Consider the following 26,216-nt stretch of genomic DNA (forward strand, 5'->3'; position numbering starts at 1 on the left):
CAAAACGATAGTGGTAAATCAATAAGAGACATCATAGATCGCACCATATCTAGTAAAGTACGATTATGATGTTCGGACACACCATTACGCTGTGGTGTTCCTGGTGGAGTGAGTTGTGAAACTATTCCGCATTGTTTCAAATGAAGTCCAAACTCGTAACTCAAATATTCTCCTCCACGATCAGATCGTAGAAACTTTATTTTCTTGTTACGATGATTTTCCACTTCACCCTGAAATTCTTTGAACTTTTCAAATGTTTCAGACTTATGTTTCATTTAGATATACCCATATCTGCTCAAATCATCTGTGAAGGTGAGAAAATAACGATACCCGCCGCGAGCCTCAACATTCATTGGACCACATACATCAGTATGTATGATTTCCAATAAATCTGTTGCTCGATCCATTGTTCCGGAGAACGGCGTTTCAGTCATCTTGCCCATGAGGCATGGTTCACAAGTACCAAGTGATTCATAATCAAGTGATTCCAAAAGTCCATCAGAATGGAGTTTCTTCATGCGCTTTACACCAATATGACCTAAACGGCAGTGCCACAAATAAGTTGCACTATCATTATCAACTCTGCATCTTTTGGCTTCAATATTATGAATATGTGTATCACTACTATCGAGATTCAAAAAGAATAGACCACTCTTCAAGGGTGCATGACCATAAAAGATATTACCCATATAAATAGAACAACCATTATTCTTCGATTTAAATGAATAATCGTCTCGCATCAAACAAGATCCAGATATAATGTTCATGCTCAAAGCTGGCACCAAATAACAATTATTCAGGTCTAAAACTAATCCCGAAGGTAGATGTAGAGGTAGCGTGCCGACCGCGAGCACATCGACTTTGGAACCATTTCCCACGCGCATCGTCACCTCGTCCTTAGCCAATCTTCGCTTAATCCGTAGTCCCTGTTTCGAGTTGCAAATATTAGCAACAAAACCAGTATCAAATACCCAGGTACTACTGCGAGCATTAGTAAGGTACACATCAATAACATGTATATCACATATACCTTTGTTCACCTTGCCATCCTTCTTATCCGCCAAATACTTGGGGCAGTTCCGCTTCCAGTGACTAGTCCCTTTGCAGTAGAAGCACTCAGTCTCAGGCTTAGGTCCAGACTTGGGCTTCTTCACTTGAGCAGCAACTTGCTTGCCGTTCTTCTTGAAGTTCCCCTTCTTCCCTTTACCCTTTTTCTTGAAACTGGTGGTCTTGTTGACCATCAACACTTGATGCTCCTTCTTGATTTCTACCTCCGCAGCCTTTAGCATTGCGAAGAGCTCGGGAATTGTCTTATCCATCCCTTGCATATTATAGTTCATCACGAAGCTCTTGTAGCTTGGTGGCAGTGATTGAAGAATTCTGTCAATGACACTATCATCCGGAAGATTAACTCCCAGTTGAATCAACTGATTGTTATACCCAGACATTTTGAGTATATGCTCACTGACAGAACTATTCTCCTCCATCTTGCAGTTGTAGAACTTATTGCAGACTTCATATCTCTCAATCCGGGCATTTGCTTGAAATATTAACTTCAACTCCTGAAACATCTCATATGCTCCATGACGTTCAAAACGTCGTTGAAGTCCCGGTTCTAAGCCGTAAAGCATGGCACACTGAACTATCGAGTAGTCATCAGCTTTGCTCTGCCAGACGTTCATAACATCTGGCGTTGTTCCTGCAGCGGGTTTGGCACCTAGCGGTGCTTCCAAGACGTAATTTTTCTGTGCAGCAATGAGGATACCCAGTCCGTGTAATTGCTACCATCATCTTTCAACTTTGCTTTCTCAAGGAACGCATTAAAATTCAATGGAACAACAACACGAGCCATCTATCTACAACAACATAGACGTGCAAAATACTCTCAGGTACTAAGTTCATGATAAATTAAAGTCCAATTAATCAAATTACTTAAGAACTCCCACTTAGATAGACATCCCTCTAATCATCTAAGTGATCACGTGATCCATATCAACTAAACCATGTCCGATCATCACATGAGATGGAGTAGTTTTCAATGGTGGACATCACTATGTTGATCATATCTACTATATGATTCACGCTCGACCTTTCGGTCTCAGTGTTCCGAGGCCATATCTACATATGCTAGGCTCGTCAAGTTTAACCAGGGTATTCTGCGTGTGCAAAACTGGCTTGCACCCGTTGTATGTGAACGTAGAGCTTATCACACCCGATCATCACGTGGTGTCTCGGCACGACGAACTTTCGCAACGGTGCATACTCAGGGAGAACACTTATACCTTGAAATTTAGTGAGAGCTCATCTTATAATGCTACCGTTGATCTAAGCAAAATAAGATGCATAAAAGATAAACATCACATGCAATCAATATAAGTGATATGATATGGCCATCATCATCTTGTGCCTTTGATCTCCATCTCCAAAGCACCATCATGATCACCATCATCACCGGCGCGACACCTTGATCTCCATCGTAGCATAGTTGTTGTCTCGCCAACTATTGCTTCTATGACTATCGCTACCGCTTAGTGATAAAGTAAACTAATTACATGGCGATTGCATTTCATACAATAAAGCGACAACCATATGGCTCCTGCCAGTTGCCAATAAATCTGTTACAAAACATGATCATCTCATACAATAAAATTTAGCATCATGTCTTGACCATATCACATCACAACATGCCCTGCAAAAACAAGTTAGACGTCCTCTACTTTGTTGTTGCAAGTTTTGCGTGGCTGCTATGGGCTGAGCAAGAACCGTTCTTACCTACGCATCAAAACCACAACGATATTTCATCAAGTATGTGCTGTTTTAACCTTCACAAGGACCGTGCGTAGCCACACTCGATTCAACTAAAGTTGGAGAAACTGACACCCGCCAGCCACCTGTGTGCGAAGCACGTCGGTAGAACCAGTCTCGTGTAAGCGTACGCGTAATGTCGGTCCGGGCCGCTTCATCCAACAATACCGCCGAATCAAAGTATGACATGCTGGTAAGCAGTATGACTTGTATCGCCCACAACTCACTTGTGTTCTACTCGTGCATATAACATCTACGCATAAACCTGGCTCGGATGCCACTGTTGGGAAACGCAGTAATTTCAAAAAAATTCCTACGCACACGCAAGATCATGGTGATGCATAGCAACTAGAGGGGAGAGTGTCGTCCACGTACCCTCGTAGACCGTAAGCGGAAGCGTTATGACAACGCGGTTGATGTAGTCGTACGTCTTCATGATCTGACCGATCCAAGTACCGAACACACGGCACCTCCTAGTTCAGCACATGTTCAGCTCGGTGACGTCCCACGAACTGACGATCCAGCAGAGCTTCGAGGGAGAGTTCCGTCAGCGCGACGTTGTGATGACGGTGATGATGATGCTACCAACGCAGGGCTTCGCCTAATCACCGCTATGATATGACCGAGGTGGATTATGGTGGAGGGGGGCACCGCACACGGCTAAAAGATCAACTGATCAACTTGTGTGTCTATGGGGTGCCCCCTCCCCCGTATATAAAGGAGTGGAGGAGGGGGAGGGGGGCGTCCTCCTAGTCGCGCCCCAAGGGGAGTCCTACTTAGGACTCCAACCCTTCCAAGAGTAGGAGTAGGAGGGAAGGAAGGAGGAGAGAGGGGGAAGGAAAAAGGGGGGCGCCGCCCCCCTTCCTTGTCCAATTCAGACTAGAGGGGGAGGGGGCGTGCGGCCTGCCCTGGCCGCCCCTCCTCTTCTCCACTAAGGCCCAATAGGTCCATTTCACTCCCCGGGGGGTTCCGGTAACCCCCTGGTACTCCGGTATTTGTCCGAACTTACCCGGAACCCTTCCGAAGTCCAAACATAGTCATCCAATATATCGATTTTTATGTCTCAACCATTTCGAGACTCCTCATCATGTCTGTCATCATATGTGGGACACCGAACTACCTTCGGTTCATCAAAACACATAAAGTCATATTACCGATCATCACCTAACGTTAAGCGTGCGGACCCTACGGGTTCGAGAACTATGTAGACATGACCGAGACACGTCTCCGGTCAATAACCAATGGCGGAACCTGGATGCTCATATTGGTTCCTACATATTCTACGAAGATCTTTATCGGTCAAACCGCATAACAACATACGTTGTTCCCTTTGTCATCGGTATGTTACTTGCCCGAGATTCGATCGTCGGTAACCCAATACCTAGTTCAATCGCATTACCGGCAAGTCTCTTTACTCGTTCCGTAATACATCATCCCGCTACTAACTCATTAGTTGCATTGCTTGCAAGGCTTATAGTGATGTGCATTACCGAGAGGGCCCAGAGATACCTCTCCGACAATCGGAGTGACAAATCCTAATCTCGATCTATGCCAACTCAACAAGTACCATTGGAGACACCAGTAGAGCACCTTTATAATCACCTAGTTACCTTGTGACGTTTGGTAGCACACAAAGTGTTCCTCCGATATTCGGGAGTTGCATAATCTCATAGTCATAGGAACATGTATAAGTCATGAAGAAAGCAATAGCAATATACGAAATGATCAAATGCTAAGTTAACGGAATGGGTCATGTCAATCACATCATTCTCTAATGATGTGATCCCGTTAATCAAATGACAACTCATGTCTATGGCTAGGAAACTTAACCATCTTTGATTCAACGAGCTAGTCAAGTAGAGGCATACTAGTGACACTCTGTTTGTCTATGTATTCACACATGTACTAAGTTCGGTTAATACACTTCTAGCATGAATAATAAACATTTATCATGATATAAGGAAATATAAATAACAACTTTATTATTGCCTCTAGGGCATATTTCCTTCATATTAGCCATAGAAGCAAAGTACTAATACGCATGCTCCTAGGGGGATAGATTGGTAGGAAAATACCATCGCTCGTCCCCGACCGCCACTCATAAGGAAGGAAATCAAAAAATATATCATGCTCCAACTTCATCACATAACGGTTCACCATACGTGCATGCTACGGGAATCATAAACTTTATCACAAGTATTCCTACCAATCCAGAATTACTCACTAGCATGACTCTAATATCACCATCTTTATATCGCGAAACAAATGCAAGAAATCAAACTTCTCATATATTCAATGCTCTTTATGAAAGTTTTTATTATACCCTCTTGAATGCCTTTCATATTAGGACTAAATTCCTAATCTAAGAAGATTTCCGTACTATATATAAGACCCTCAAAATAATATAAGTGAAGCATGAGAGTTCATAAATTTCTACAAAATAGAACCACCATCGTGCTCTGAAAAGATAAGTGAAGCACTAGAGCAACTGACAAACTACTCCAAAAAGATATAAGTGAAGATCAATCAGTAGTCAAATAATTAAATAGCTATGTGAAGACTCTCTTTCATTTAAGAATTTTAGATCTTAAGTATTTTATTCAAACAGGAAGAAAAAAAAATGACATTCCAAGGATAGCACATATCATGTGATGAAGCAAAACTTAGGCTTAACCAAAACTGACCGATCATTGTTGAAGAAGAAAGGTGGGATGCCAACCAGGCATCCCCAAGCTTAGATGCTTGATACTTCTTCAAATATTAACTAGGGATGCCACGGGCATCCCCAAGCTTGAGCTTGTGTGTCTCCTTTCCTCTCATATCACGGTTTCCCTAATTCTTAAAAACTTCATCCACACAAAACTCAACAAGAACTCGTAAGATAAGTTAGTATAAATCAATGCAATAACCTTATCATTTTCTACTATAGAAAATCACTAAAATTATACTTTGATATTGCGTACTAAATGCCTCTGCATATTTAATACTCCTATCCTCAAATGGAATCATTAAACATGAAAACATATGAAAACCATGCAAACATAACATCAATATGTGTAAACAGGACAGTCTGCAAAGAATGCAAGAATATTCATACTTCTAGAGCTATTTTTTTAAATCACCACAGTGAAGAAATTTTTTTGTTACTCATTGTGTAAAAATTTCAAGATTTTATCACATTCTCACTTTCCAGAAGAATTCATACAATGAGAGAAAACTTTCTGTTTTTGAAACATTAACATATAGACTTGCAAAATAAGCATGGTAAAGGCTATACTTGACCTTTTTATTGAAATAATAGATCTAAACAATTATTCTAAATAACAACAAGCAAACCCAACTAAAATAAAATGATGCTCCAAGCAAAGCACATATCATGTAACGAATAAAAATATAGCTCCAAGTGAGGTTATCGATAATGTTGAAGACAAAAGAGGGGATGCCTTCTGGGGCATCCTCAAGCTTAGTTGCTTGGGTATTCCTTGAATATTACCTTGGGGTTCCTTGGTCATCCCCAAGCTTAGGGTCTAGCCGCTCCTTATTCTCCTCATATCGATATCTCACCCAAAAATTGAAAACTTCAATCACACAAAACATAACGGAACTTCATGAGATGGGTTGGTATGATAAAGACAAATCATTCACTTTGGTACTGTCAAGATAAGATTCATAATTGTTCTCACACAATGCCTACTGTACCATATCATTTATACAATTTATATTGAGCAATATAAGCCATAAAACTAGAAAACAAGCAAGCTATGCATTGAAAACAGTCTGTAATGATCTGAACAACAACCATACTTATGTTACTCCAAAAAAATGCTGAAAACTTCGGAAGACCTAGGCAATTTGTATATCAATCTTGTGTAAAAAATTCAGATCAAAAGCACGCTTCTGTGATTTTCTAAATTTCTGGCAATGAGCGCAAAAGTTTCTGTTTTTCAGCAAGATCAAATCAACTATCACCATAGACCATCCCAAAGATCTTAATTGGCACTTTATTGAAACAAAAGCAATAAAACATGATTAATACAGTAGCTTAATCAAGTGAACACACAAAAATAGTAGGTATAAATTTTGTATTGTCTCCCAACAAGCGCTTTTCTTTAATCCCTTTTTAGCTAGGCATGATGATTTCCATGATGCTCACATAAAAGATAAGAATTGAAACACAAAGAGAGCATCATGAAGCATATGAGTAGCACATTTAAGCCTAACCAACTTCCTATGCATAGGGATTTTGTGAGCAAACAATGTATGGGAACAAGAATCAACTAGCATAGGAAGGCAAAACAAGCATAACTTCAAGATTTTCAAACATATACAGGAAACTTTATATTATTGAGATATGTAAAAGCATATGTTCATCTCTCATAATAATTCTTAGTAGCATCATGAATGAATTCAAAAATATAACTATCACATAAAGCATCCTTTTCATGATCCAGTAGCATAGAAATTTTATTACTCTCCACATAAGCAAATTTCTTCTCATTCGGAATAGTGGGAGCAAACTCAACAAAATAACTATCATGTGAGGCATAATCCAATTGAAAATAGAAATCATGATGACAATTTCATGGTTATCATTATTCTTTATAGCATACATGTCATCACAATAATCATCATAGATATCAACTTTGTTCTCATAATCAATTGAAACCTCTTCCGAAATAGTGGATTCATCACTAAATAAAGTCATGACCTCTCCAAATCCACTTTCATAAATATTATAAGATTCAACACCCTCCAAAATAGTGGGATCATTACCTAGAGTCGACACTCTTCCAAACCCGCTTTCATCAATATAATCATCATAAATAGGAGGTATGGTATCATCATAGTAAATTTGCTCATCAAACCTGGGGGACAAAAAATATCATCTTCATCAAATCCCAAAGCTTATGGCTTTGCATATCATTAGCATCATGGAATTCAAAGAATTCATACAAACAACATTGCAATCATGCTCATCATTCCAATATTTAGTGCCAAACATTTTATTAACCTCTTCTTCTAACACTTGAGCACAATTTTCCTTTTCATCATTTTCAAGAAAGACATTGAAAAGATGAAGCATATGAGGCAACCTCAATTCCATTTTTAGTTTTCTTTTGTAGACTAAACTAGTAATAAAAACAAGAAAGTAGAAGATTCAATTGCAAGATCAAAAGATATACCTTCAAGCACTTACCTCCTCGGCAGCGGCGCCAGAAAAGAGCTTGATGTCTACTATGCAACCTTCTTCTTGTAGACTGGTGTTGGGCCTCCAAGCGCAGAGTTTTGTAGGCAGTATCAAATTTCCCTCAAGTGGATGACCTAAGGTTAATAAATCCATGGGAGGCATAGGATGAAGATGGTCTCTCTCAAACAACCCTGCAACCAAATAACAAAGAGTCTCTTGTGTCCCCAACACACCCAATACAATGGTAAATTGTATAGGTGCACTTGTTCAGCGAAGAGATGGTGATACAAGTGTAATATGGATAGTAGATATAGGTTTTTGTAATCTGAAAATATAAAAATAGCAAGGTAACTAGTAACAAAAGTGAGCAAAAACGGTATTGCAAGCTTGAAACAAGGCCTATGGTTCATACTTTCACTAGTGCAAATTCTCTCAACAATAATAACATAATTGGATCATATAACAATTCCTCAACGTGCAACAAAGAATAACTTTAAAGTTTGTATAGGAGAACGTAGGTTGAAAACGTGCATCAACCCCTATGCATAGATTACCCCAATGTCACCTCAGGAATCCGCGAGTTGAGTGCCAAAACATACATCAAGTGAATCAATAGAACATCCCATTGTCACCACAGATATCCCATCGTAAGACATACATCAAGTGTTCTCAAATCTGATATTCAATCCAACATAACGAAACCTCAAAGAGCAAGACTCAATTCATCACAAGAAGGTAGAGTGGGAGAAACACCATATAATCCAACTATAGTAACAAAACTCGTGGTACATCAAGATCGTGCATAATCAAGAATACGAGAGAGAGAGAGAGAGAGAGAGAGATCAAAAACATAGCTACTGGTGCATACCCTCAGCCTCGAGGGTGAACTACTCCCTGCTCGTCATGCCGACCGCCGGGATGATAAATATGGCCTCCGCTGATGGTTTCCCCTCCGGCAGGGTGGCGGGCTACAGAGGCTTACAGCAGCGGAACTTCCGATCTAGGGTTCTTTTCAGAGGTTTCTATATTTATAAGAATTTTTTGGCGTTGGAAACAAGTCAGGGGGTGCCCGAGGGGCCCACAAGCCCTAGGGGCGCGCCCTTGGAGGTAGGGTGCGCCCCCTGGCTTGCGGTCTCCTCGGGACTCTTCTGGTCCAGCTCCCTTGCTTCGGGGGTCTTTTTTGGTCCATAAAAAATCACCATAAATTTTCAGCCCATTCCGAGAACTTCTATTTCTGCACGGAAAACGACACCACTGTAGTTCTGCTGAAAACAACGTCGGTCCGGGTTAGTTCTAATCAAATCATACCAAAACCAAATAAAATGGTTGTAAACGTGGCATGAATACTTTATAAATTATAGATACGTTGAAGATGTATCACTACCATTCCTTAGATGTTGTGGTTGGCACCGTTCTGGGACCGGGGGTGCCCACACTTGCCTGCTTGCGGGCTTGAGCGTGGCTCCACCACCGGCCTAGTACGGCCCATCTTCAGCAGCAACCACTCAAGACCCTTGCGAGGGACCAAGCCCCGCGAGCCGGGCAACACCAAGACCTCCTCAGGGGCAGCCTCACTAGGCCGGCTCCCGAGGAGCGGAGATCTCTATGCACGGGGCCCCCCGCGAGGTTCACGTGACGTGAGCCATGACGATCAAGGCCAGGCGAGCGCCAGAGGGGGCAGCGTTCCAGTTTCCTCTTTGGTGCTAAAGAGGCAAGCACAGGCGACGAGTCCCGAGGCGTCAGGCAAAGGTTTCCATATCGGTGCAACGAGACCAAGACCAGCAGGACGGTAGGACGGAGGTCACCGCAGAGCCCATGGCAGCGTCACCACCAGAGCCTTTGGCAGACGAAGACCACATTTTGTGAGGATAGCTTGTACTAGTTGTTCCCCTTCAAACTTGGCCATTGTGGGATCCCTTCCCGCCTAACATTTGGGAAGAGGACCAGGGCCTCTATAAATAGGAATAGCCACCACTGTAGGAGGCATCTCATCTGGGATTGGATCCATGCCACCAAGGCCATCTCACCAGCTCATCAAGCTCAAGAACACCTCTCCTCAGGATGCCGTTCATCCACTGTACTAGTTCATCCTTAGCCCTCGAGGCAATCCACCACCACCACACTCGAGTAGGGTATTACACCGCAAGGTGGCCCAAACCAGTATAAACCTTTGTGTCTCTTGTTCCTTGGGTTCGTCGAGCTAGGCCGTGAGATTGTTGAGCGAGCGAGCTAGGAAGAGAGTGTTCTTTATGCGCACCCCAGAGTTCGAACCTCACAGGGTTCTGCCGGAACCCGTAATTCGACATTTGGCACGCCAGGTAGGGGTGCGCTGAAGCCTTTCTTCCGTCAATCGACGCACCACTGCTCCGCCACATCCAAGGCTGACGCTCGCCGAGTCCATGCTGAGCGTCGGGCCGCCCTTGCCGCTCGCGTTGCTCAGACGGCGCCCGTTGGTGGACCTCTCGGCGTTCTCCATCACCCGCTGCCGACGCTGCTACCGGCCCGGCAGGAAACGAGCAGCAAGCCTCGTCACCTCACCCCTCTGTGTGGTGGGATGGACGCACCGCCACCCCATCGCTGACTCCGGCCTGCTCGTCGTCCCACGCTCGTCGCGCACCCACGGACGCGCAGGCCGCACTGCTCATGGCGCGTGAGCCCCTGCATTACCGCCCGGTCGACGACCTCTACGGAGACTGGCTGGACCGCATCGCCGAGCTCGTCAGCGCCGCTGGGGGCTCTCCCGCACCATCTCTCTCGCTGCCTCGCCCACCTCCTGGTGCGGGCGATGTAGCCCATGGAGCGCCTCCACCACCTCCGCATCAAGACGCCGCCCCTGCCCCAAGATGCGCGCCCCACGGTGCGACCCGCCGCGTAGGGCGCCCACGCGTGAAGAAGGAAGCTGCCAAGAGATCCCGCGGCCGCAAGAAGACGCTCCTGCTCTCCCTGCACCACCATGTCAGGATTGCGTGCCGCCTGCGGCGGCCGTGCGTGTGTACCAAGACCGGGCTCCACCCCCACGACGGGCTCCAGTGACCACGGCGGGCTGCTGCGCCTTCACCCCTGAGCTACGCAGCATCGTTTGGCCCGGCAAGTTCAAGCCCGACATACCTCCACGCTACGACGGCACCCTCGATCCTGCTGAGTTCTTGCAGCTCTACGAGATGAGCATCAAAGCGGCCAACAACGATGAGAAGGTCATGGCGAACTGGTTTCCCATGGCTCTCAAAGACTGCACGCGCTTGTGGCTCCTGAACCTGCCCGCGGGATCGATCTCCTCCTGGGGCGAGATGCGCGAGCGCTTCGCCGCCAACTTCCAAGGCACTCGCGACCACCCGCCTGCTGCTGGTGACCTGTGGCGCATCAAGCAGCAGCCAGGGAGACCCTGCGGAAGTACATCTAGCGTTTCAACAACGTTCGCCCCAAGATACCCAAGGTGACGGACAAGGCCATCATCTCAGCATTCTTCGATTGCGTCCCCGGTGTCAAGATGAAGGAGGAGCTCGCCATACACGAGGACCTGTGCACAGCTCTAGAGATGTTCAACATGGCGACCAAGTGCGCAAGAGCTGAGAAGGGACGCCTCTCTCTCCTCGAGCTCCCAACCACCGACCAGGAAGACAAGAAGGCCAAGACCAAGGACGTGAAGCGCAAGGGAGCTGCCGCGCTCGCGCCGGAGCCGGAGATGAAGCGTGGTTGTGACCACCCCGAGTCTTCCAAGGCCAACCACCCGTTCTGCGCCTTCCACAACATGCACAGCCACAACACCAACGACTGCTAGGAGCTCAGGGCCATCCGCGACGGGCGCTTCGGTCGACGCCCCGAGCGCAACGACTAGTGCTACGATCGAGGAGGAGGTCGCTAGGACGACCGCGGCCCTCGCTGGGAGTGGCGCGGCCGGCCTCGTGAGGACCGCTGGTAGGACCAGCCTTGCGAGGGTGCCTGGAGAGACCAGCCTCGTGAGGACCACCCCCAGGGCAACGCTAGTCTTCCTCCACTGCCGCCACCACCAAGAAGGAACGACGACCATCATCATAACGAGGGGGCTGGTGGCTTCCAGGAGCCTCGCGCCATTTCTTGCATCTTGGGTGGCGTTCAGGCCCCAGCCTCTCAGCGTATCTTCATGCAGTTTGCTCGCGAGGTGAACGTGGCCCTCCCCAGGCTCGAGGCCACGCGCCCGCTCAGGTGGTCCAAGTGCGGCATTACCTGCAGTTCCTCCGACAAGCTCAAGTGTGCGGCAACTGCCGGCGCCCTCCCGATGCTCTGGTCACCCATCATCAGCAATGTCCAAGTCACCAAGACCTTCATCGACGGTGGCGCAGGGCTCAATGTCCCGTCCGTCGAGACGTTCGACCGCCTCCAAGTGCCATACGATCAGCTACAACCTACCAAGCCCTTCTCAGGAGTAACCGACGGCTCCACCCCGATCGGGCAGGTCCACCTTCCTGTCACATTCGGCAGACGCGACAACTACCGCACCGAGCTCATCGACTTCGACGTCACCCACATCTTCCTGTCGTACAATGCCATCCTTGGGTACCCAGCCCTGGCCAAGTTTATGGCAGTGATCCATCACGGCTAGAACGTCCTCAAGATGCTAGGGAGCTGTGGCGTCATCACGGTCGCCTGCGAGGAGAAGGACGCGTGGTGCTCCCTCGAGCGCACTTACCAGGCTGCAGCGGCCGACGGCCCAGATAATGAAGGCGCCGTCTACCCTCCTGAGGCCATGCCCAAGAAGAAAAAGAAGCAGCTGATCCATCAAGGGCTTCAGGAGAGTGGCGTCTCTAGCGGCACCACCTCAGGACCTGCGCCCGTAGATGGGGCGCCTCCCTCCCTTGCATAGGAAGGCGCGCCCGGCGCCCTCCTCAGGCTGGGCTCGGGGGCTCTCTTCTGGAGGGCCTCAGACTTGGCCAGCATCATGAGGGAGGCGCTCGGGCACCACGTGGAGGCATGTTTCACCGCATGCTTCCCTCATCAGGGCACAAGGCACGAGTTGCCCGCTGCTCAGGAGTTTATCACCAAGACCACCAAGGAGCTTCAAGAGGCAAGAGCCATGCGCGGCGACCGCCGCCCACCACCTGTTGCAGCTCCTTGTCCTGGCGGGGACGACGAGCTGTGTGTCTGCATCAACATTCCAGGGCTCAACAGGGCCGCATCTCAGGGGCGCTTCTAGCCATTGAGTGTTGGTCGGTGCGGGGGTCGCCCTCACAGCTACGTTCACATGACTTTCGGCCTACCGAACGCGGCTGTCACCTTCCACCGGCTCTTGCAGGGCGCCCTGGCGGCTCACGAGGCTAGGCGGTAGGAGGTCCTGGGGGAGGTGGAGCCCGAACCTCCAGGGTCCCCCGGGAACCGGCTGCCGGACGACTCGTGAGGAACGACCTCTTCAGCACGCATCTTCAGCTACTCCAACACCTCGTCAACAACTGTACCAGGTGACATTTTCCTGTTTATTCAGCTGGGGCACCCCTCGAGCTGCATTATCCCCAAGTCGCATGGGCATGTCCCTGCGACGTGTATCCTTTTGCATCTTTAGCTTACTCTGTTGGGGACGCCCCTCGGGCTGCATCATCCCCAGGCCACATGGGTCCGTCCCTGTGGCATGTATCATTCTTGCATCTATTCAAACTAGCTTACCTCCTTGCATGAGTTACCTTATGATTATCGCTCGCTTACTTGTCACCCTTCACGGCCACCCGCGTTGCTGACCGGCCTCCTGCTCATCCCGCAACGGGGGCTACACATGCTGGCACGGCGCTTGTGCTCGGGTCCGTCCCTGCAGCGCTGACAAACCTGAGTGGTCGAGCTTTGGCTCACGGCACGCCCTGCGCACGTCACCTTACCAGACCCTCAGTGCCTTCATCTTCTTGCGAAAGATCAGCGGGAGGATAGCAAATGCGATTATGAGCTATATCACCCCCTCGGACTAACCCGCAGTAATCTCCGGAGCTTAGCTACGGGTAGCCCTATCAGTTGCTCCTTTTCATGCGACTCGCTTGCGCGTTAAAGAGAGGGCTCCTGAGCATCTTGCCTCAGGAGCCCTTACTGACTCTTGAGCCCTCACCCCCGGCCTTGACCACGGCATCGCGACCTGGCATACTAGCGGCGGCTGAGCCTCGCTCGAGGGTCAGGACCCGAGGACGCAGAGCACTTAGAAGAGCATGAAAGGGGGAAGCTGGCGCTGATCTAACCTAGCAGTACCACCATTGTTGACGCATAAATCAGGCGCTGCGCAAGGAACCGCTTCAGGCTCGCTAAGATAAGTCACACATTCAAGTTGGCCCGGCACTGCAGCTCAGGATTTTCGACTCTTGCAGCTTTGCTCCGGCAATGGCGCCTTCCTTTTCTGCCTTTAGGAAGCTGCTTGCACGCCAAGGGGGACCTCATGAGCATCACGCCTCAGGAGCTCTTACCGGACCTTGGGCCGCTCACCTCCTGGCCTTCACCATGGCATCGCGACCTGGCATACCAGCGACGGCTGAAGCCTGCCTGGGGACTGGGACCTGTCAGCGTAGAGCACTAAGCTACCGCGAGGACGAAAAGGAGGGACAATGCCAAAGCAAGACGCGCAATCACGAATTTCATAATGGGAATAACATTGATGCAAAACCACTACAGATTCTTTACACACCCCCACGGGGTTCATCTCGATTCCTCGCAGGGAACAAAAGAAGGAGGTTTCTAGGAGTCATATCTACAGATGTCGCCACTGACGCCATCATCGACAGTGGGCCACGAGGGGAGGACGCTGACCCCATCCAGATCAATGACGACGACGAGCGGACGCCATTGCTGCACTCCGGGCACGGCGAGAGCTCGAGGGCACGTAGCTGCCACCGCTCGTCTCCAGAGTCTCGTCAGGCTTAGGAGAGTCGCTGGACTCCCAAGCGCCATCGCAGCTGCTAGAGGAGCTGTCGGTAGGACCAAGGGCGGGCTGAGTGCATGCCGCTGCGCCGTCCTGGCGACCCCCTCCAGGGCAGCAATCCAGGCAGCGGCCTTCCATGTTGAAGACCTTGAAAAATAGCGTGGAGGCACCGTCATACTCGAAATGGATGGCGAGGGCCCCTCGGCGAGGCAGGCGCGGGGGACCTCGCCCCATCCACCGGTCATGAAGATCTTGCCAGGGGAGACGACCTCAACCTCCGCTCCCGTTGCCGGGGTGCTGCACTCGGCATGCTGCAACCACAGCTTGAGCGGCCCCCTCGGCAGCATCTTTTCGGTGAAGATCAACAGGAGGAGGACAGAGTTGGGATGAAGATGGAGGGCGTGAAGCTTGTAATGGCAGAGGACGGCGTAAAAAAACTTAGAGAAAGGGGGGACCGGCCCCGCGGAGACACTTGCATGAAGAAAGGGTAGAAGGTACTATCAGAGGCCTCCAACTCAGCGAAGCCGACCCGAAGCACGGTCTCCCCTCCTTCATTGATGTCGCCCGCCGCCGTCAGGAGCACGGTGGTGAGGTTCTTCGCCGAGACATTGGGCGTGCCCAAGGCGGGCTCGTACCAGGAGGGCGATTGCGCGGCCTTTGCCTTGTCGAACGCCATCGGTTGCAAGCTTGGAGAGGAGTTCGTGCGGATCTGGAGTCTCTGGGGGCAAAGAATATGAAAGAGGATTTGGAGCAAGACGAAGGAAGGCAATGAAGGCTCTGCAGCGTGCACCAGCCTTTTGTCAGGTGAGAATGTTTGCCGAGGCAGCATGGGGAAGCGGAGACGCCCACGTCCCATTAATCGCCATGCGTCAATCAAGGCTGCAGGCGGTTGGGGCCTGCGGCGCTCCACACTTCCCCTTTGGCTTCGCCTCGAAGCCAAGTCCAGGCGCACCTTGGGCCCGGGGGCTACTGTCGGCGTTCTGGGACCGGGGGTGCCCAGACTTGCCTGCCTGCGGGCTTGAGCGTGGCTCCACCAATGGCCTAGTATGTCCCATCTTCAGCAGCAACCACTTAAGACCCTCGCGAGGGACCAAGCCTGATGAGGCGGGTGACACAAAGACCTCCTCAGGGGCAGCCTCACTAGGCTGGCTCTCGAGGAGCGGAAATCTCTATGCATGGGGAACCTCGCGAGGTTCACGTGACGTGAGCCATGACGATCAAGGCCAGGCGGGCGCCAGCGGGCGCAGCATACCAGTTTCCTCTTTGGTGCTAAAGAGGCAAGCGTAGGCGAGGAGTCCCGAGGCGTGAGGCAAAGGTTTCCATATCGGTGCAACAAGACCAAGACCAGCAGGACGACAGGATGGAGCTCACCGTGGAGCCCACGGCAGCGTCACCACCAGAGCCTTTGGCAGGCGAAGACCACCTTTTGTCAGGATAGCTTGTACTAGTTGTCCCCCTTAAAAAATTGGCCGTTGTGGGATCCCTTCCCGCCTAACATTTGGGAAGAGGACCAGGGCCTCTATAAATAGGACTAGCCACCACCGTAGGAGGCATCTCATCTGGGATTGGATCCATTCCACCAAGGCCATCTCACCAGCTCATCGAGCTCAAGAACACCTCTCCTCAGGAGGCCGTTCATCCACTGTACTAGTTCATCCTTAGCCCTCGAGGCAATCCACCACCACCACACTGGAGTAGGGTATTACACCGCAGGGTGGCCCAAACCAGTATAAACCTTTGTGTCTCTTGTTCCTTGGGTTCGTCGAGCTAGGCCGTGAGATCGTTGAGCGAGCGAGCTAGGAAGAGAGTGTTCTTCGTGCGCACCCCAGAGTTCGAACCTCACAGGGTTTTGCCGGGACCCGTAATCCGACAGTGGTGATACAAGCTCCTCGGAGCCATTGGATCTAAGATCCAACAACTCCTTGGTGGTTCCAATGTTTTTTTCGCAAAAAAGCCCCAAAAGAGTTCGAGCACTGCTCACAAGTACAATGACTACTCAGATGCCATTGGATCTCAGATCAAACGACCTCGAAGCTCTTATCACCATAGGATCCAAGCTGCAAGAGCACCTGATGTTTTCTCGCATGGGAGAATACGAGGTGCTCCCACACCATAGATTCTATGGTGATACGAGTTCCCGCGAGATCTAACGGCTCACAGTAGGAGGTTTGAATGTTTTGCAATATAGGCCTCAAAGAGTTTGGGAATTGCGTAGAAAGTACAAATACTACGCACATGGCATTGGATCTCAGATCCAACGACCTAGATCGTTGTATCACTGTAGCAGCTAATTAAGCTGCGGTGAGCACCTAATATGAGCTACTGGGAACCGCTAGATCCAACGGCTCACACGAGGCCTGAATGGTTTTTTCGCAAAAAAACCCTTGGAGAGTTTGGAAATTGCGCATAATTACAAAGACTACTCCCAAGCCGGGTACTTGTTGATGGTTATCTTGGTCCGAGGCATTGGGCTCGGCGCTCGATTGTGTGCCTTGCATCTTCATGCACCTTCTTGAGATAGTTTGCTCTAGCGCTCGCGTCAATTTTGATGCGCTCTTGTTGGGGTAGAGGTAGAATGTCCAATGGGGATATCAGATTAAAGCCGTAGACGACCTCGAAGGGGGACTTGCCGGTAGTCGAATGTCTTGCACGGTTGTAGGCGTACTCGGCGATGGGTAGGCATTCTTCACACTCCTTCATGTTCTTCTTGATCAACACACGTAGGAGAGTAGATAACGTCTGGTTCTTGACCTCTGGTTCTTGATCAACTTGGTGCATAACGTCTTCAAAAGTAGCTTAGGAACTTGACGTCACGGTCCGACACGATAGTCTTTGGCACTCCATGTAGACGCAAGATTTCCCTAGAAAAGAGATTGGCAACATGTGAAGCATCGTCTATCTTGTTGCATGAAATAAAATGTGCCATCTTAGAGAAACGGTCCACAACAACAAACACTTATTCTTTGCCATTTCGAGTTCTAGGCAAATCAAGCACAAAGTCCATACTAATATCTTCCCATGGGTGATACGGAATAGGAAGTGGCATATAAAGACCATGGGATTGAGCTTTAGACTTAGCTTTGCAACATGTAGAGCATTGGCTGGTGAAGCAAGAAACATCGCGGAACATCTTGGGCCAAAAGTAGTTCTTGGAGAGCGTAGCGAATGACTTGTCGCGTCCAAAGTGTCCCATAAGTCCGCATCCATGAGATTCTTGCAAAAGTAACAAACGAAGAGAAGACTCGGGGATACATAGTTTGTTAGCTCTCATAAGATAATCTTGTTTCATGTAGTAGCGTTCCCAAGATGTATGCGTCAAACATTTGACAAAAGGAATAGCAAAAGTAGGATCATGTGCATGCAGGTCTTTTATGTGCTCAAAGCCAATGACATTCAATTCAAGTTTGGTGACAAGCATGCATTTGCGGGAAAGAGCAGCCGCCACAACATTCTCTTTACCCTTAACGTATTTGATGCATAAGGAAAAGACTCAATAAACTCATTTGGCATGTCGCTTATTTGATTTAGTTTGACCCTTCAGATACTTGAGTGTCTCGTGGTCGGTATGGATGACAAATGCAGGAAGACGGAGATAATGCTCCCACACACGCAACAGTCGATCCAAAGCATACAACTCTTTGTCATAGATGGGATAGTTGAGTTGCGCGCCGGAAAGTTTTTCACTAAAATACGGAATTGGGCTCTTCTCTTGCATCACCTCCTATACCACTGCCACTAGCATCACAATGAACTTCAAAAGTTTTATCAAAAGTGGGCAAGGCAAGCAAAGGAGCATGTGTAAGTAAATTATTAAGCTCATGAAATGCAGTATCTTGGGATGGTCCCCAAACAAATGGTGCATTCTTTTTACTCAAGGCATGAGAAGGGGATGCAATAGTGCTAAAGTCCTTAACGAATCTACGATAGAAGCCGGCTAGCCGAGGAAACTTCATACTTGTTGCAAGTTGGTTGGTTGTGGCCAAGTTTTAATAGCATCTATTTTAGCTTCATCAACATGAACGCCCTTAGATGACACAACAAAACCCAAGAAAACAATCTTGTGAACACCAAAAAGGCATTTGTCCATATTAGCATAAAGGCGCTCTTTCTTAGAGATTGCAAAACGGTTCTAAGATGGGTGGCATGATCTTCTAGAGACATGCTAAACACAAGGATATCATCAAAGTAGACCATCAACAAAAACACCAATGTAAGGTCTAAGAACATAATTCATCACACACATAAAGGTGTCGGGTGCTTCAGATAAGCCCATAGGCATGACTAACCATTCATACAAGCCAAAGTTGGTTTTGAAAATTTGGTAATAGCCACTCTTAATGTCAATCTTAGAGAAAATGGTGGCTCCGCAAAGCTCATCTAGTATATCATCAAGGCATGGAATGGGGTAAAGATAACGAACGGTGATAGCATTAATAGGATGACAATCAGAACACATGTGGAAACTATCGTCTTTCTTAGGCACAAGAATTACCGGTACGACACAAGGACTTAAACTTTCACGTACGTGTCCATTGTCAATGAGTTGTTGTACTTGTCGTTGTATTTCCTTGGTTTCTTTGGGGTTGATGCGGTAGGGCGCCTTGTTTGGTAGCGGTGCCTCGGGGATGAGGTATATTCGATGTTCGATGCCCTGTGGAGGAGGTAGTCCCGGAGGTAGCTCATCGGGGAAGACATCCTTGAATGCCTGCAATAGAGAAGATAACACTAAAGGTAGATGGTGAGAGGTGTTAGTTTTAGGTGCCTTGTCCTTGCATAATAGGACATAGTGCATAACACTTGATGGGTTCTGACACACTTCTCTCATCTCACTTTTGGTAGCGAATAGCACTAAGTTTTTCTTGTCGCTCATCGTGCAGGCACTCAATTTTGGCTTGTGGCGCTCACTCTGTTTTCGGTTGTTCACGCTCTCACTATTCTCTCCATGATGGGTGGTTGCTATCACTTGGCTTGGTGACATAGGTCATAGCACGTACTCCTTTCCCTTCATCTTGAAGCTATAGCGATTGGTTCGCCCATTGTGGATGACGCCGCGGTCGAATTGCCAAGGTCGTCCAAGTAGGAGGTGGCAAACGGACATAGGAACCACATCACACTCCAAGGTGTCTTCGTATGCTCCAATCTGGAAGGAGACTTGAATGGTGTGCTCCACTTGAATGGTGCCAGAGTTGCTAAGCCATTGGACATTGTAGGGACGAGGATGCTTTATCTTGACCAATTGTAGCTTGGAACATAGCTCTTCACTTGCCAAATTGTGGCAACTTCCTCCATCGATGATGATATTCACTGACCTTCCACTAATGCCCACCTTGGTGTGGAAAATGTGGCAACATCAGTCTTCCTCTTGTTGGTGTTTAAGGGTCAAGACCTTGGAGACAACGAGAGCGGGGCTCGAATCATTGTCACAATAGACTTGGTCATCTTCATCTTCATTCACTTGCCGGTGCATAGCCACCTGCTCAAGGTCTTCCATTTCTTCTTCACTCATGGAGTCGTAGGTACCATTGTCGTTTGGCAATCATGGTGCGCCGGGTGGGACATTGGTATGTTTTGTGGCCTCAGCCTTGGCAAGTAATGCATTTGATGGAACTTGTCTTGTCGGTCTCATCCGGTGGAGTTGTAGATGATGAAGCTCTCGGCTTGAAGTTGATTGTAGTAGGAGGACGACTTGAGGATGTCGAAGTTTTCTTGTAACTTGACTTGTCGCCGGTGCTTGTAGTAGTTTTGGTTGAGGTAGGGTTCATTGTAGTCGGTGAAGCTTGGTTGTAGGAGGAGTCGTAGGACTTGGAAGAGTACTTGGCGTACTTGTGGTCTTCTTTCACTTGTCGCTCCGCCTTGGTAGCTTGGTGTAGTAGCTCGATGAGGTTCGCATACAGTTGGAAATCCGCAATCTTCTTGATATAATGGTTGAGTCCATTCAAGAAGCGTGCCATGGTTTGTTCCTCATCTTCCGTGACATTTGCTCGAATCATGGCAATCTCCATTTCCTTGTAGTACTCTTCAACCGACTTTGTGCCTTGCTTGAGAAGTTGCAGTATGTTGAAGAGGTCGCGGCTATAGTACGTAGGTACAAAGCGCGCTCGCATGCCATCTTTCAGTTGAGCCCATGTTGTGATTGCCGGATCACCTCTTGCCTGTCGCCTCTCATTGACTTGCTCCCACCAAATGAGGACATAGTCTTGGAACTCAAGAGATGCCATGGTGATCTTCTTTTCTTCCTCATAGTTGTGCAAGCAAAAGATATTGTCAACTTTCAATGCCCATGAAAGGTAGTCTTCGTGGTCGTTGCTTCCGGAGAAATTAGGCATGGTGAACTTGAGCTTGTCGTAGCGTTGCTCTTCATTGTGTTGGGGTCGATGGTGATGACGCTCTTGGCATGGAGGAGGGTCTTGAGCCACTTGCTCCTCATGCTCCGCTTGATTATTTTGTCGTTGTGGTTGTGGGATTCTTGCACGGTTTCTCATTTCTTGGTGCTTGTCAGATTACGGGTTCCGGCAAACCCTTGAGGTTCGAACACAGGGGTGCGCACGAAGACCTCTCTCTCCTCCTAGCTCGCTCACACGACGATCTCAAGGCCTAACTCGACGAACCCAAAGAACGAGAGACACGAGAGTTTATACTGGTTCGGGCCACCGTTGTGGTGTAATACCCTACTCCAGAGTGTGAGGTGGATTGCCTTGGAGGTTGAGGATGAACAGTACAAAGTAAGAACAACCTCCTGAGGAGAGGTGTTCTTTAGCTCGGTGAGCTGGTGCATAGGAGAGTGGTCTCAATGATCCATCCCTCTCCGACCCCCCTCCTATGGTGGTGGCTAGTCCTATTTATAGAGGCCCTGGTCCTCTTCCCAAATATCAGGCGGGAAGGGATCCCACAACGGCTAATTTTGAAGGGAGACAACTAGTACAAGCTATCCTGACCAAAGGTGGTCCTCGCCTGCCAAAGGCTCTGGTGGTGACGCCGCCGTGGGCTCCGCGGTGACCTCCGTCCTGCCGGTCTTGGTATTGTTGCACCGATATGGAAACCTTTGCCTGACTCCTCTAGACTCCTCGTTTGCGCTTGCCCCTTTAGCACCAAAGAGGAAACTGGCACACTGCGCCCGCTGGCTCCCGCCTGGCCTTGGACATCATGGCTCATGTCACGTGAACCTCGCGAGGTGCCCTTGCGTAGATATCTCTGCTCCTCGGGAGCTAGCCTAGTGAGGCCGCCCCTGAGGAGCTCTCGGTGTCGTCCGCCTCGCAATGCTTGGCCCCTCGCAAGGGTCTTGAGAGGTTGTTGCTGAAGATGGGCCATCCAGGCCGTTGGTGGAGCCGCATTGTGGGCCGCAGGCAGGCAGTCTGGGGACCCCCATTTCCAGGACACCGACAGTAGCCCCCGGGCCCAAGGCGCGCTCGGGCTTGGCTTGGAGGCGATGCCAAAGGGAAAGTGTGGAGCACCGCGGTCCCGAACAGCCTGCGGCCTTGATTGACATGTGGCGATTGACGGGACGTGGGCGTCTCCGCTTCCCCACGCTGCCTCGGCAACCGTCCTTACCTGACAAAAGGCTGGCGCGCACTGCAGAGCCTTCATTACCTTCAATTGTCTTGCTCCAGATCCCCTTTCTCTTTCTCACCCAGAGAGACTCCAGATTTGCACGAACCCCTCTCCGAGCTTGCAACCAATGGCGTCCGACAAGGCGAAGGCCGCACATTCGCCTTCCTGGCACGAGCCGGCCTTGAGCGTGCCTAATGTCTCGGAGAAGAAACTAGCCCCCACGCTCCTGGCGACGGCAAACGGCAGCAACGAAGGAGGGAAGACCACGCTCCGGGCTGGCTCCGCCGAGCCGGAACCCTCAGGCAGTACCCTCTATCCCTTCTTCATGAACAGCATCGTCGTAGGACTGCTCCTCCCATTCTCCGACATTTTCTACGCTGTCCTCAGCCACTACAAGTTGCATGCCCTTCATCTTCATCCCAACTCCGTCATCCTCCTGTCGATCTTCGCCTTCTATTGTGAGGCATTCGTGGGGTTGATGCCGTCTATGGCGTTGCTTCGCCACTTCTTCTACCTCTGGCTCAAGGTGGGCCATTGCTCGGGGTGCGCCATTGCTCGGGGTGCGCCAACTTTGTCGCGGCTAACGGGACCAACGCGATCTCGATGGCTGGGAAGAAGGCCGAGGGATTACGCCGCCCTGGACCAGTAAGCACCTTGTCCTAATTTCGTCCTGCTCTTGCTTATGTCGCTGCTTCTTGACATTCTTCTCTTGCACCGTCAGGCCGACGCTGGCAGCGAAGAAGAAGAGAGAGGGAGCGGCCACGCCCTCGGGGACCCTGCAGCCTGTCATGGCTGCTCCTCCTCCAGCGCGGAAGGGCGGCAACAGCCCTCACGCCTCCCGGCCCAGTCGTCCTCGCGAGACCCGGAGGACCGACCTCAGGAGAAGGCGACCTCCACAGCCAAGCCGGCTCCGGAGGCGCCCGCTCTCAGCTCACCGGCCGAGGTTCCGCAGGCTCAGGAGCCCCCGGCTTCTTTTTCTACTGCCACCAACTCGCAGACCTTGGCGATGATGCTGCCTCTTCCTCCCCCTATCACGCCGCTGGCTCGCGATCCTTTTGCTTCGCCCGACGCTCTAGAGGAGGCTCTTTCTGTGCTGACCTGGCTTCGGGACGACCTTCAAGGCGCTGACCATGGCCTGGTGGCGGGGTGCCTGTAGCTGATCTCAGGGTGGCTGCACTCCGACGCGTCTGTCAGGGCGGCACTGGGCTAGGCCATGGCAGCTTCCGAGGAGGACAAGTAGGCTGCTGGCTGGGCCGCGGCCGCCCGTGAGGCGGCGCTGAAGGATGCCACCGTGGCTCGCCAGCACGAGGAGCGCTGCCGGGTGGCGGAGGTCGAGCTGGATAATCTGCACCAGGAATGCGTCACCGTGGCTCGCCAGCACCAAGCACGGGAGGAGAAGCTGAAGGCCCGAGAAGAGGCGGTCACCGGCCGCGATGCTGAGCTGGAGCAGCTGGCGCAGGCCGCGGAACGCGACCGCCTGGAGAAGCTGGAGAAGAAGGTGGAAGCGGGGGGGCTGGAAGCCAAGGTGAAGGTTCTGGCTGAGGATCATGTGGCCTTCAAATCTCTTCAGGAGAGGCCCCGCAGGGCGCTGCGTGAGCTTTATGAGAAGGGCTTGGAGGAGCCGCTGGTCACTGATGATGAGGGCCCTGCCCAGCTACTCCCTCAGCTCGTCACGGCGCCCGAGGATGCCGTCAACGGGATCGGCTCCATGGTGGAGGGGGAAGCACGCACGCTCTCCTCATCGGCCTTGACGCGCGTCCTCAGCCACCTCCATCTTCGCGATCCCAACGCCGACCTTGGTGTTCTGCTCGAGCCAGTGGATGAAGAGCGCTGCGAAGCTGGTGCCGAAGTCGTGAAGGGCCAGGTGGAGGCCTTGTTGAAGAAGTTCCTTGCCGTCGACCCTGAGCCTCCATCCGAAGGTGCCGCCGATCCCAAGACCAAGGCCGATGCTACCGGCGACGGTGACGCTGCCGATGGGAGGGTGCTCCCTGACGACGGTGCCCAAGGCTGAAGAGGGGGCTTGCCGGCGGACGATGGTGCTCCTTCCCATTTTTACCTTCCTGCGAACTTTCCTGCGACATGAGACGTGCCTCGTGGAGGCATCAAAACTTCTGTTTGGTGTTTAAGGAACAATATGTTTTGTAATAAATAGGATTCTGCTATTTCCTTCCCGTTTCTTGATGTTCTACGTCAGCAAGGCCCGACCCCACACATACCTCAGCCGCAGTTAGGCCGTTAGGATCACGAGGACGGGGCCAAGGGGTGAGGGGCTACGTGGCCAGTTAGGCTCCTGAGTCGCGATGCTCAGGAGTCCCCCTTGACGCGCAAATGGCATGCGGCAAGGAGATGCGAGAGTAGGCCTTAGTGTTCTACGTCGGCAGGGCCCGACCCCGCGCATACCTTAGGCACCGTTTGGCCGTCCGGATCGCCGGGACGGGAGCAAGGGGTGAGGGGCTACGTGGCCAGTTAGGCTCCTGAGTCGCGATGCTCAAGAGTCCCGCTTGACGCACAAACGACCTTCATACCTATCCTCACCGAGGTCCCGCTCGGGAGGGGCGCGCGACGACCAGGTCCGAGGGACCTGGCAGGGCAGCGTACGCTAGGCGTGACCTGTGCGTAGCCCCCGTGCCCAGCCCCCTCGCGTGACTCTCCTGAGGGGAAAGCGTTGCAGCGAGGCTGGACACTGAGCCGGGTGGCTCCCTGAGGTCGATGCGGCGATGGGGCCACCCTCAGTTGTTTATCAGCAGCATGGAGCATAGCGCTTCCGCACTTGCATGGGCATAGCCGCTCCTCGACCGTGTCGACTGCCAGCGCGGAGCATGGTGCTTCCACTGGTGCGTGGGTGAGGGCTCCCTCTGAGTGGAGCCCCCGGGGCGTGTACAGCCCCGCCCTGACACGTGTCTTGCATGGCAGGGCTAGCTGAGGTGTGTCTGGGCACTCGTGAGCTAGCACAAGACTCACGAGGCCCTACCTCAAGGCGGGTTGCGCCTGGTCTTGACTCTTGATAGCTGCGGCAGTCCTGCGAGATGGTTAGGCAACCTGCACCGGATGAATCTCCTGAGGTGATTACATGAGGAGGCCAAACACCAACGACCCTAGGAGGTGACGTGAACGGGCCGACCCGCCAGACAGAGCTCATTCATTGGGTTTATCGACGCTGCAGGGACGGACCCGAGCACAGATGCCGTGCCTAGCCTTCTCATGCAAAGAATCCTAAAGAAAGACAACCGGCGCGCGGCTCCCATGGTCGCGAGGGCGTTCGTGGGTGGGCTTGCAAGGGTGCATGATGTTCATGGTATGGAAGTACCGGACAGGTAGGTGACAATCATAAGGTAATTAATGCAAGCTCAGATAGATGCAAGAACGATACATGCCATAGGGACGGACCCGTGCGGCATGGGAAGATGCAGCCCAAGGGGCGCTCCCAACAGAGTAAGCTAAAGATGCAAAAGGATACACGCTGCAGGGACAGGCCAGTGCAACTTGGGGATAATGCTGCCCGAGGGGCGCCCCCACCCGAATGAACTGGAAAGAGTCACCTGATGCCATTGCCGAAGTGGTGTTGGAGTAGCTGAAGGTGCATGCTGAAGAAGCTGTTCCCCACGAGCCGCCCTTCCCCAGAGTCTCAGGAGACCCAGGGGGCCTGAGTGGCTCCTGAAGAACTGACGCCGCCTCTGCCAGGGCAGCGTGATGCCTGGCCTCCTGAGCCGCCAGAATGCTCCGCAAGTGGCGCTGGAAGGTGACAGCTGCGTTCGGCAAGCCGAATGGCATGCGAACATAGCTGTGCGGTGGACCCTCGTATCGTCCAACACG

This window comes from Triticum aestivum, chromosome 1D (genome assembly GCF_018294505.1).
Source record: "Triticum aestivum cultivar Chinese Spring chromosome 1D, IWGSC CS RefSeq v2.1, whole genome shotgun sequence".
Classification (NCBI taxonomy): domain Eukaryota; kingdom Viridiplantae; phylum Streptophyta; class Magnoliopsida; order Poales; family Poaceae; genus Triticum; species Triticum aestivum.